The sequence below is a fragment of the Diceros bicornis genome, chromosome 21 (genome assembly GCF_020826845.1).
Source record: "Diceros bicornis minor isolate mBicDic1 chromosome 21, mDicBic1.mat.cur, whole genome shotgun sequence".
NCBI lineage: Eukaryota > Metazoa > Chordata > Mammalia > Perissodactyla > Rhinocerotidae > Diceros > Diceros bicornis.
In genome coordinates this window covers 9,654,091-9,666,681 of record NC_080760.1, presented here as the reverse complement: position 1 = coordinate 9,666,681, position 12,591 = coordinate 9,654,091, and positions in this window count along the sequence as shown.

The window sequence follows — 12,591 nt, the reverse complement described above, 5'->3', positions numbered from 1 at the left end:
CTCTTCCTTCCCACCCTCACTACTACTGATGAAATTAACAAGTCTCTGGTGAGGACCCTCAGGCAAATGCTTCAAATCGTTAACATACAATTCACATGCAATTTTTGCCCAATTGATTGAACTGACAAAACGAATTAGAGCTTCAAACCACTTTTCATTCTGATATTCATAATATAGTTAAAGTCTGAGAAAGAACTACACTCACTTCTTTGACCTTATAAAATATAGTTATAAATAGAAAATATGTAGCTTGTTTTCATTGATAAAGTTAATTCGGTGATCAAACGCCTCCTACACACACATACGTCCCAGCTTACAGTTCTGATCTCACCTCTTCTCAGTGCCCCCAATGTTGTTCTCTTCAAACATGACAGACTATCTCTTCTCAGGATTTTGCATTGGCTGTTCCCTCTACCTGGAACACTCTACTCACCATATCCACGTGACTAACTCCCTCACCTCCTCAGAGTCTACGCAGACATCACCTTCTCAGTGAGGCTGACCCTGATCACCCTGTTTAAAATTGCAACCTGCTCTCCTTGTCCCAAATTGGTACTCCCAATCTTACTTTACTCTACTTTTATTTTTATGGTAGCATTATTACCTTCTAACATATTATATAATTTGCCTACTTGATGTATCTACTCTGTAATGTTTGTTTTCTCCCAATAGAATGTAAACCAATAAGATAGGGTCTTTTCATTTTGTTCAGTAATGAAACTTAAGTGTCTGGAACAGTGCCTAACACATAGCACTCAAATGTTTGTTGAACGTCAGTGGGCTCATTATCTCCGTAAAAGATATGTGTTTAGCGATGTTATTTAGTATGTGTTTGGAATGTGTTACATAAAGTCTTTGTGGAGTTATAAATCTCATCATGCAAATATTCTGTTTCCCAGTGAAGCATGCTGGATATCTAGGCTGGGAGTCAGAAGATCTGGACTTTTGTCTTGTCTTGTCTGTTGAGTAGGTATATGGTATTGGGCAAGTTACCTTCACTTCTCTGCACCTCACTTACGTAATCTGTAAAAGAAGGAGATTAGTATAAAGGAATTCCGAGTTCCCTTCCTCTTCTGTCGTTAATATTGTGGGAGATCAAGATTTGGCCACCCTGAAATCTATCTCTTTACCTTGGTTGTTTTCTCTAGGGACATTTGACCTCCCCCACTAACTGCCTAAAGAATTTGACATGGTGGCTCCTTCCTAGAACAGATCTATCATGACTGCTATAAAGATAATGTAGGTTACAATAGAAAAGGCACCAACAAGCCCATCTTATCGGGAGTTCTGTCTCTCTGGCCACATTCTTTGGATGGCCCTGCGAGGAGTTGCCAGACAATCATTTACAAGGGAAATCTCCATTTGTAAAGGTATCTCCCTCTCTGTATTGGGAAGAGAGGGGGATGAGCTCATTTCTAGTGACTTATCAATGTGGAAGGTGAGGCCTTGAGCTACATAATAAACCTTACTCTTGTTTACTGTGCTTTAGTGGTAATCTCCTGTAACTGACTCCCCCCACCCCCAAAATCCTCCTTTGTCATTGGCTGAAAATGGTATTTAAGACAAGAATTTCTGCTATTGTGTTGAGAAACGCAGTGTCCCTGCTTTCTCCCATGTATACATGTTATTAAACTTGGTATTATTTTCTCCTGCTAACCTGTCTTGTTGATTATTTGGCCAGCCAGAAGAACCTTAAGGGAAAGGGCAGAAGGAAATTCTCCCTCTCCCCCCGACAATATTTTATTACCAATTGTGAAGTTGAAACACAATGTTAATTTTGTGTTGTTTTCTGTTTTCTTATGAAAGCAGTTAAAACATGCACCTATCTCTATATTTCAAGAGGAATTCAGTATAATGGTTAAAAGTTATCCTCTTTAGAATCAGATTGCCTTTATTTTAATCCTCGCTTAACTATTCATTACCTTTGTGTTAAACAAGTTATTCACCATTTCTCAGCCTCAGTTCCCTCTTCTGTAAAATGAATATAGTGATAGTACCAATTTCAGAAGTCACTGTTATATTTACTGTAAAATTAAGTTAGATAATCCATGTAAAAACTTTTAATACAGTGCATGGTTCATGACAAGGGCTTAATAACTGTTAGCAGTTAACTTTTTATGAAATATTAATCTTAGCAATGCTTTCTGTTGCATGGGTTGTGGAAATAAATGAAGACTGACCAGATGAGAAAAGCAAAGGCTGTTTATTCTGAGCTTGCTGTAGAAGTGGAATTGGCCACCATCACTTGCATTTTGGCAGAAACTCAAAGGCAAACAGACAAATGGGAAAGATTTTAGTGGTAAGAAGGGAAGTCTTCAGGTGTGCCCTGATGGAGGCTATTGGCAAGGGGAAGCTATCAGCGGGCTAGCTAGAAGCAAGGCATCCTGTGTGTTTGGTTAGGGGTCATATTCGGCTTTCTCTCTTGGTCAGAAGCAAGGACAAAAAAATAGGGAAGCTGTCAGTTATTTATCAAGTCCTGGACATTTGGGGCTGATTGTTACAGAGGTTATTATTTAGCTTCCTGGATTGTCACTAGAGATAGAAATCTGGCTTCCTGCAAGTCTGACATAATAGGCTGCCTTCCTGGGCTGTTTATTGTCGATAAAGGGGTTGGCTTCCTGGGCAGGTTGCTGCAGGTTGTGGATCAAAGTTCTGTCTTGTATATGGTCTGTTTTCATATTCAGTCTCTCGGGTTCATAAGAAAACAGTAAAATTTTCATTTCTTTCATAGAATTAGGCTCTTTAATATTCAGGATAATATTAAATGTGGGGACAATTTAATTGACTTAGTTCATTAATTTACATTGATATAGTAGTTTTAGAGTTTGTTCCAATTAAGTGTTAATTTAGTGCTGGGGTGAGATTCTATTTGGACGATGATAGTAGCTTAGCCTTATTAGCAAAGTCATCCAGAATATTGACTGGACGAAAATGGATTGTTTAAGTTTTTTTTTTAATAGATCCAAGTTTATTTATTTGACTTAAATATTGATACTTTGTTGATATAAACCTATCCAAACAGCATCTTGCAAAGTGCATTACCTTCCCTTAATCCATTTTATCCATAAAAACGTCTTAGAACAAATATAATTATGGATGTCCTTTCTAACTAATCATCCTCTTCAATGCTTGTTTGCCCATTAAATCAGAGAAAATTCTAAGATGCCTGGCAAAGTTGTTTTTGGAAAGGGATCCATTTCCTACATTTCTCTCTGGAGGCTTCAGAGTTTCAATTTATGCCACCAGATGGGATAATTTCATAAGGACACTGACGTTATTTTTTCACTTTAAAATGTATTTTTGTTATTTTGCTCCTAACTTTATTCTTTTGGTTTTAAAAGACTATTTCACCTCCCCAGTTAATAAAAGTATTTTATGATATAGCAGTTCTTCTGTATGTATATTCACCATTAGATTACTTCTTGACGTGGATCTCAGAGTCTGAAGAGGTACTTAACAACTAACACGAATTTATTTGAAGATTCTCACTCCTCTTGAACATCCATTGCTATTTTGCATTTATTTCTTATAGATTTGAAAGAAAGAACTGTAATGTCAAATACATCACAGATCAGATTATTTGGAGAGAAAACTTGAGTTTCCACCATTATGTAATTTGTTCTTGATATGTTTCAATGGTAAAAGAAGAGGAATTGTTAACTTGACGTTTTAAGGCATTTAAAACTATAAAATTTATTTTTTTTAAATAAGGCAAATAACCTGCATTTATGTCATAGTAATACTATCAGCTATATAGTATTACTAAAATATATTTGTCCTTGTTCTCAATCTTAAAACAGATTATTATAAACCTCAGAAATAATGGCTTTAATCATAAATGTGAACATATAGTTACTTTTTTTTTTTTTGAGGAAGATTGGCCCTGAGCTAACATCTGTTGCCAATCTTCCTCTTTTTTTCTTTTTTCTCACCAAAGCCCCCAGTACATAATTGTATATCCTAGTTGTAGGTCATTCTAGTTCTTTTGGGTGGTACGCCGCCTCAGCATGTCTTGATGAGCAGTGAGTAGGTCTATGCCCAGGAACCGAGCTGGTGAACCCCAGGCTGCTGAAGCGGAACGCGGGAACTTAATGGATGCGCCACCAAGCTGGCCCCCTATAATTACTTCTTAAATTTTATTTTAGAGTATGTACCAGTCATGACGTAGTTAAAAATAATCTTTTGATTATCTAATTGCCTATTACATTGCTATAACTAGAATGCTTGATAGGGTTGTTCTTTTGAGGGGTTGCCAAGGAATGTGCTTTTTTGTGTGCATTTTTATGTTAATTTATGAGCCGTAATAAATATCAATGAGAACTCATACTAAGTATATTAGAAATTTAATGTGGCATCCAGAGCTCAGAATGAGAGGGTTGAGAATCAATTTCCATAAAAGCACGTAAAACACATCTAGCTTCCATGTGCAATTCCAGGAGGGAAAATAATTTCTTTCCTGTTTAAAAATACTATGCGTGCAAGAGTTAATCTCCAGAGTTAACTAACAAAAGACACCAGAGCTTTAGATAAACTAATTAAATGAAAGAGATTTGAAATTTATCCACTCAGTATTTTTTTTGTTTTTTTTTTTTGTGAGGAAGATCAGCCCTGAGCTAACATCTGATGCCAATCCTCCTCTTTTTCCTGAAGAAGATTGGCCCTGGGCTAACATCAGTGCCCATCTTCCTCTACTTTATATGGGGCGCTGCCACAGTATGGCCTGACAAGCAGTACATCAGTGCACGCACTTAACTGCTGCACCACCAGGCCAGACCCTCAGTATTTTTTTTTTCTTCTGAGTATATATTTTATTTGCAGAAAGATTCTGTTTGGCTGTTTTACAAGTCTGTCTGCTCTTATTTAAAGTACTGTCTTGTTCTTTCCTTGTGATTTATATTCTTTCCTTCCTTATAAATATTTTTGTCAAAGTATCTTTCAGACTAGATTATATCCTTTTTTCTAGTCCTTGGTGTGCAAATTCTTCTGTTTGTTGTATCTGCTAATACTTTCTCACAGTCATTCATTTCCTCAAGTAAATTATAATCTCTAGCTATAAATTTATCTCCAGCACAAGTTCATTTGGGGGTTTATGCTGTGTACTCAGGATGTAGAATCTTAGCCACAGCCCAATTTCACATTTGCCTCTGCCTAGACTAGATGAGTTTCACCATATCTAGATCAGGCTTGTGTGTGTGTGTGTGTGTGTGTGTGTGTGTGTGTGTGTGTGAGAGGAAGATTAGCCCTGAGCTGACATCTGTTGCCAATCCTTGTCTTTTTGCTGAGGCCCTGGGCTAACATCCATGCCCATCTTCCTCTACTTTATATGTGGGACGCCTGCCACAGCATGGCTTGATAAGCATTGTGTAGGTCTGTGCCGGGATCCAAACTTTCGAACCCTGGGCTATTGAAGCGGAGCGCATGAACTTAACCATTATGCCACTGGGCCAGTCCCCTCTAGACCAGTTTTAATGAAAATATCTCAGTTTAGTATCATTCGAGCCAAGTGGACAGGATGAATTTGGACTCCACAGCTACCCACAGGCTGAGGTGCTGGCTCCCTGTGGGTGACTTCTTTTTCACCCTAGCTTCCTTGCAGTTTCCTAAGCAGGGTCAGTGGCCAAAGTTTTTCCATTTCATGTAAAAGTCAGCTCCTTATGACTTCTGGTTGTAGGCAAGGAAGTTTATAGTTAGGTCTTTTGGCCAGGACACTCTTTGTTCATGTTTATTAGAATCCGAGCACCTCACTCTCAAGCGTAATATCTGGTTTCAACATGTCCTTTAGCTAGGAGGATCTTATAATTTATCATCTAAATCAGGACACTTTGAAAATTGGAAAGGGACATTATTATTAATTACTCTGAAGCAGCAGGTGTGAAGCAAGCCTATCCTTAGCAAACCAGTACATGTGTGGTAACCCTATAGTCACCCAAAGGTATAAGTTATTTTGGCTTCTGCTCCTACTCACTAATCACTGCCCCACAGTTTCCACTCCTTTAGAAATAGTCTGGAGGGGCTGCCCCCATGGCGTAGCAGTTAAGTGCATGCACTCTGCTGCTGGCAGCCCGGGTTCGGATCCTGGGCACGCACTGATGCACCGCTTGTCAGACCATGCTGTGGCGGCATCCCATGTAAAGTGGAGGAAGATGGGCACAGATTTTAGCCCAGGGCCAGTCTTCCTCAACACAAAAGAGGAGGATTGGCATGGATGTTAGCTCAGGGCCGATCCTCCTCACACACACACAAAAAAAGAAATAGCCTGGAGATTTTCCTCTCAATTTCTAGTTGACAGAACATCCAAAACTTCCAGGGTTACGTTTGATCCATGTGTTTGTGTTGGGAGGAATGGGCCCTTCTAATATCAACTTGTTCTGGTATGTTAACCTAAAATTTATTAATTTCATTAATATATGCATGTCTTGCTAATCTTTCATTGTTTCATTGCTTCTTGTGAGTTCCAATTGGGTTTATTAATTATTTCCTTATCATTATAATTACATTTACTTTGAATTTGCAGATACAAAGATAAGTAAAGAATTTTTCCCTTTTTTCTCCCTTGAAATAGTTGACTGAATTTTGTCTAATATTATATGGTTTCTGAATATTCATAATTTCTAGGGTAAAGTGAAATAATTTTTTATTTCTTTCGAAAGAATCAAACCAGTACTTTGAACTTGAATTCACTATTGATATGCACAATACTTAATAATACTTTATTATTATTTGGCATCTAATTACAGACAGTAAAACTACTTTCACAGTAGAATTTACATCTAATTGCTCATTACTCAGAGTCAGGATTCCATTCTATGAGAGTGGGACTAGCCCAAGCCAAGAAAGTTCTGAATAGACTGAAGTACCAAGAAAACTAACAGAAAATGACACTGACACATGAAACAAAGCAGGCCTGTTTTTCACTCTGAATTAAGTCAAAACGACCACTCGAGTTTTGTCTTGCAGTAGAAGCCTGCCTAGTTACCAGAACTGGGGCACCAGGTGGACAAGCTGAACACATCAGGCAGAGTCCACACTGTGCTAAGTTTAGACATACGTGGCACAGCCACAATTGAAGGAGGCCAAGTAGGTCGTGAGCTCTTGGAGAAGAGGCTGTCACCTACTGGAGCTGTCACCTCCTAGAGGGTTGCAGTTACACTTCAGTCCCATCTTTGTTGTTCATTCCTTTAGACATACGTCCTTTCCTTCCAACATGATCGTCTGGTTACCTTGTTAGGACTCTACAGGCCCAGGCAGAACACTCAGGACTGCCAACGGGAATCTTGGTGCAAAGGCAGCGGTTGGCAATAAGCCTCCCTAATATAACTTGTCTTTATTACGACTCTGGTAACTGCCTCTCCTACCTCTTCCACTTCTTTGGTTCCAACTTTTCCCTAGTGACCATAATCCAGCTTTTCTTCTTACTTTATATTTCCATCTGGGGCACTCCTATCACCAACCCATCCTGATGGCCTTTGTTCAACAAAGCTTTTTACTTTCTTACATTGAGGAGTGGTCTGTAAACCCTGTGCAATTCATTGATGTGTTAAACATCTTGCCTTCGTCTTATGAAAGTATATATTAGAGCCAACACTTGGAGTAAAACAGAGTTAAAACTTTATTTACCCTATTTACAGAAGACAATATGGTTTGTTCCCCCCTCTATAGATAGTCTTTTGATTACTTGAGAAAGTGTCACATTTCTGATAGTGTCAATATAATCACTACTTCTCTGACTTTAATAATGTGTTAACATGAACACTGAAAGAGAAACCATGCATCTAATGCAAGCACACAGGGATAACATAGAAACACATTTGTGGATCTCACCTATCCTACATATTTAAATCACACACTCTGGAAAATCCTAATGGATGCACTGCTCTCTTCCCTGTCTTTGACTCCCTAGCCTACTTGCACAGGTTAGAATTCCTTGACAATAAGTCAATTCATGCTCTGTTGAACAAACATTTTCTTTTCCATTTATTTTATCTCAATACCTCCCTGTTTGCCCTATCCTGCCCAAATTGAATTGTAGAAGTGATTCCTTCACCAAAAATATAAATCTTAAGCCTTAGCATAGCATAATAGACCACAAGGTACGTGGTCCGTTTTTAACTGCTGCTTATCCTCTTACACTTAACTTTGCAGGGACCTCCAAATCCTAGTAGTTAGAGCAATACAGCAAGATATTTCTTGCCTTAAGCCTTTGTGCCAGCTTTCTCCTTTCCCTGGAATGTCTTCTTTCTTATTACTGAGTTGCATTCCACTATATAAATGACTACAACTTATTTACCAGCTGATGGACATTGGAGTTGTTTCCAGTTTGTGGTTTCATGGATAAAATTTATTTATTTATTTATTTATTTATTTATTTATTTATTTATTGCTGAGGAAGACCGGCCCTGAGTTAACATCTGTTGCCAATCCTCCTCCTTTTTTTTCCCCTAAGGCCCCCCAGTAGATAGTTGTATGTCATAGTTGCACATCCTTCTAGTTGCTGTATGTGGGACGCGGCCTCAGCATGGCCGGGTAAGTGGTGCGTCGGTGCACGCCTGGGATCTGAACCGAGGCCGCCCGTAGCAGAGCACGCACACTTAACTGCTAAGCCACGGGGCCGGCCCCTCATGGATAAAATTTAAAAATACAACTGCTATAAACATTTGTGTACATATCTTTGTATAGATGTATGTTTTTATTTCATTTTGGGAAATACCTAGGAGTGGGATTGCTGAGTCATATGGTAAGAGTATCCTTACCTTTAGAAGAAACTTCAGAACTGTTTTCCAAAGTGGCTATATTACTTTGCATCCCCATCAGCAATGTATGAAAGTTTCAGTTGCTCAACATCCTCGACAACATTTGGTGCTATCAGTCTTTTTAATTTTAAGTATTCTGTGGTATGTAGTAGCATCTCATTTTGGTTTCAGTTTGCTTTTCATGAATGTTTAATATGGTTGAGCATCTTTTTTTTGTGCTTATTTAGAGTCTGAATACAAATTCTTTATCAGAGGTTCTCTATAGAAGGATCCACTCAGCCACTTCCTCTTAGTATTCCCTGGTGCAATAAACGTGGTGCAATAGTTTGTGATGCCATGCTGCCAACCCTTGATGATTTATCTCCCATGTCATAAGTTAAGCCATGGTTATTTTGGGTTTCTCTCCCTAGTAGCTGAGCCCAGTCCAAACCGATACATTACAGTATCTTGCTTGTTTCTTCTTAACCTTCTGAAGAATTGGGTTAATTAATTTTTTTCTAAAAGTGTATATCAAAGGAGTTGGAGCTGAAACATAATGGAATTCTTGGTGGCTGGGAGAGTGATTTGCATTAATGTAGGGGAGAATTCCAAGGAAGCAGATTTTGGTTCAGCACCAGAAAGCCTTCTAACAAAGAGCAGGATAATTGATGTAGAAGGAGGAGGCTCGGGATTTTAGTTCATTTGTGGGCTGGCATTTGCTGTGTGATCCTAGGCAAGTCACCTAAACTCAGACTCTGTCTCCTCATTTATAAAATGGGGATAATAATTTTTGGTCTCTCTACTTCAAAGGATTTTTATAAAGATTAAATGAGATAATATATGTGAAAGGTTTATGCAAATGTAATGAAATTAGCAGTAGTAACAGTAGTAGCAGAAGCAGTAGTAATAGAAATAAAAATAGGAGTAGTGATTGGTATCAGTCAGCATTCAGTGTGCTGCCTCAGGAAGGACTGAGCCTCTTGCCTCCTGAGGTCATATTAAGGCAGAGGCAGGACAACCAGCCCTCACATGTTGTGGAAAGGAATCTGTTGGACAGAACTTGAACCATCTGGGGGGCCCGGCCCCATGTGCAAGTGGTTAGGTGCTCGCGCTCTGCTGTGGTGGCCCAGGGTTCGCCGGTTTGGATCCTGGGCGCGCACCGACCCACCACTTGTCAAGCCATGCTGTGGCGGCATCCCTTATAAAGTGGATGAGCATGGATGTTAGCCCAGGGCCAGTCTTCCTCAGCAGAAAAAGAGCTGGATTGGCAGATGTTAGCACAGGGCTGATCTTCCTCACAAAAAAAAAAAAAAAAAAAAGAACTTCAGCCGTCTGGTCTGTAAAGCTCTTTCCAAGTCTAAGCCTCTGTATCTTTGTTATTGTCAACTCACTATATGCTTTTTCTGGTCTCTTGGCAATGTACTACGTCAGTACCATAGGAAGCAGGGACATGGTGTAAAATAAAAGGTAGTGAGATATTTTAAGTATTCTAATTGTGAAAACAGTTCATTTAATTTCTACCGCCTCCTTCAAAACAGTATTAGAGAATAGCAAGTACAATTCAGCATTAGCCACTTTTAGGAACACTGAGCTGAAGTGATCTGTGTTAAGGCAGGGATTTAAATTGTGGACATAGAGCTCACATTCTGGAATTCTTGGGAGTAAAGATTTCCAGGGTCACTGATACTTTTCATAATGTTCTTATGCTGATAGACTGCTATATAAATCAGTAATCAAGCAGCAAATAAAAGCAGAAGCTAAATGAATGATATAATTAATAAAATGAATAAATTTATAAAAGTATACATTTTTATTATACCCAAAGACATGGATAAATATTAAAGGAGGAAAACAGGATATTTCAGATACATACATTTTAGTAATTTTTAAAAAATAAACAGGGGCCGGCCTGGTGGCGCAAGCGGTTAAGTGCGCGCGCTCCGCTGCGGCGGCCCGGGGTTCGCTGGTTCGGATCCCGGGCGCGCACCGACGCACTGCTTGGCAAGCCATGCTGTGGCGGCGTCCCATATAAAGTGGAGGAAGATGGGCACAGATGTTAGCCCAGGGCCGTCTTCCTCAGCAAAAAAAAAAAAAGAGGAGGATTGGCGGATGTTAGCACAGGGCTGATCTCCTCACAAAAAAAAAAAAAAAAAAAAAAAAAAAAAAAAAAAATAAACATTATTGAGAATAGATGTTTTGGGGTTTATCAAATATCTGGAATGTTTTAAAAGCATCTATATTTAAATAAGTTTCAAACATGTTTAAGCTAATAACCCTTTGCTTTAAGGAAATATATTTGAATTTATAATTCAGAAGTAAAACATGGTCATTAGAGAAAGTTAAGAAAATGGGTATTCATTTCTGTGAAATGAAGAAAATGAGATTTATAAGAATCCTACCACTAAATGTAACCACTGTTAATATTTTTGTGTATTCCCTTCTATAGTATACATACATACATGTACTTATATAAATACATAATAAATATATACATACATATATACACTTTTAAAATCCTCCTTTCGTTAAATAGTCTTTAAAAATATTACTTTAAAAGTTTCCTGATAGTAAACTCTGTATTTTATATCTTAACATATTTAAGGATATTCCCTCATGTTGAATATTTAGGTGTAGAACGTGGGGCTCACTTAAACATCTAAACCAGGTAATTTCCATTCTGAACTCTTTTGTGTGTTTTTATCCCCCAGTACATGTAAGTTTGGGTTGGCTTAGCGAGTTAAGGTCTTTTTGTATCAAATCCATTTGTCTGCAGAAAGGAAGATCTTCGTGGCCTTATCTCTATCACAATTCTCTTCCTTTTCTCCAAACATGGTCTGACAAGGAATACTTCCAAAGAAAGAGAGGAAAGCAAACTATACTGTGTTCTAATGGATGCCATATGGTCACAGATTATATTAGAAATCAGGCTGGTCCCTGTTTTAAGAGAGAAGTTCGTTTAAGGTAATTCCTTGCCAGAAAAACAAGTTCATTATCTGGAATCGAACAATCTTGAAATAAATTAAAGAACTTGAGGATGCAATGTTGTACTTTCTGCAGAGGAAGTTTTAAGAAAACCTAATTTGATCTGAAAATATAGACACAGAAACACCAGCTGGAAAAAATTGAAAAGGAAAAATTTTAAAAACCATATTTCCCTCACATTTTTGGAAAAATCAACTTCGTAATTGTGTAAATAAGACAAAGCTTAATGGCTAGCTAAGCTAGGTCAGAAACAAAACAATCCAAATGAAACTTAGAAGCATGGTTGGTTATGGGAGCATGGAGGGCTGGGGGGGATGGGAAGGGAGAATGAGGAAGAAGGCTCACAACCCTCTCTTTTCAAAGCCCTCAGCATGTCCTTTTCATTCCTCCTAGAAATTAGAGGAGGCCTCTACCATTAGGACAAAGACTTAGTTTACACCAAGAACCTGTAGCCACTTCCAAATAACTCAGATGTGCCACACTTGGGCCCAGAGACTGCAGAGCTAAGATTCTCCATGACTTTTCCCTCAGATGAACCTTTAGTGAGACCTGGGATAATTTGGGAGACCAATGGAACTACATCTTTGGATGCTGCTGCCCCTCAGATATTACATTAATTTGGCAAAAGCAGTTGTAAGCAATGCAGAGTCTATGACTGACCTGAGTCTAAGGGCTCAGTGGGTAGAGAATAAGGAAGGGGCACATAATAATTAACACTTAAAGAATACTTGTCAGGCACTTCAAAGAGCATTATACATATTAATCCATTTAAACCTCATAACACCAAAGAAATAGTTTTCATTATAAAATGTGTTTTATTTCTAATTACATTACAATAAATCATTTTTGCCTATCAGTCATTGGACATAAATGAAGCAGT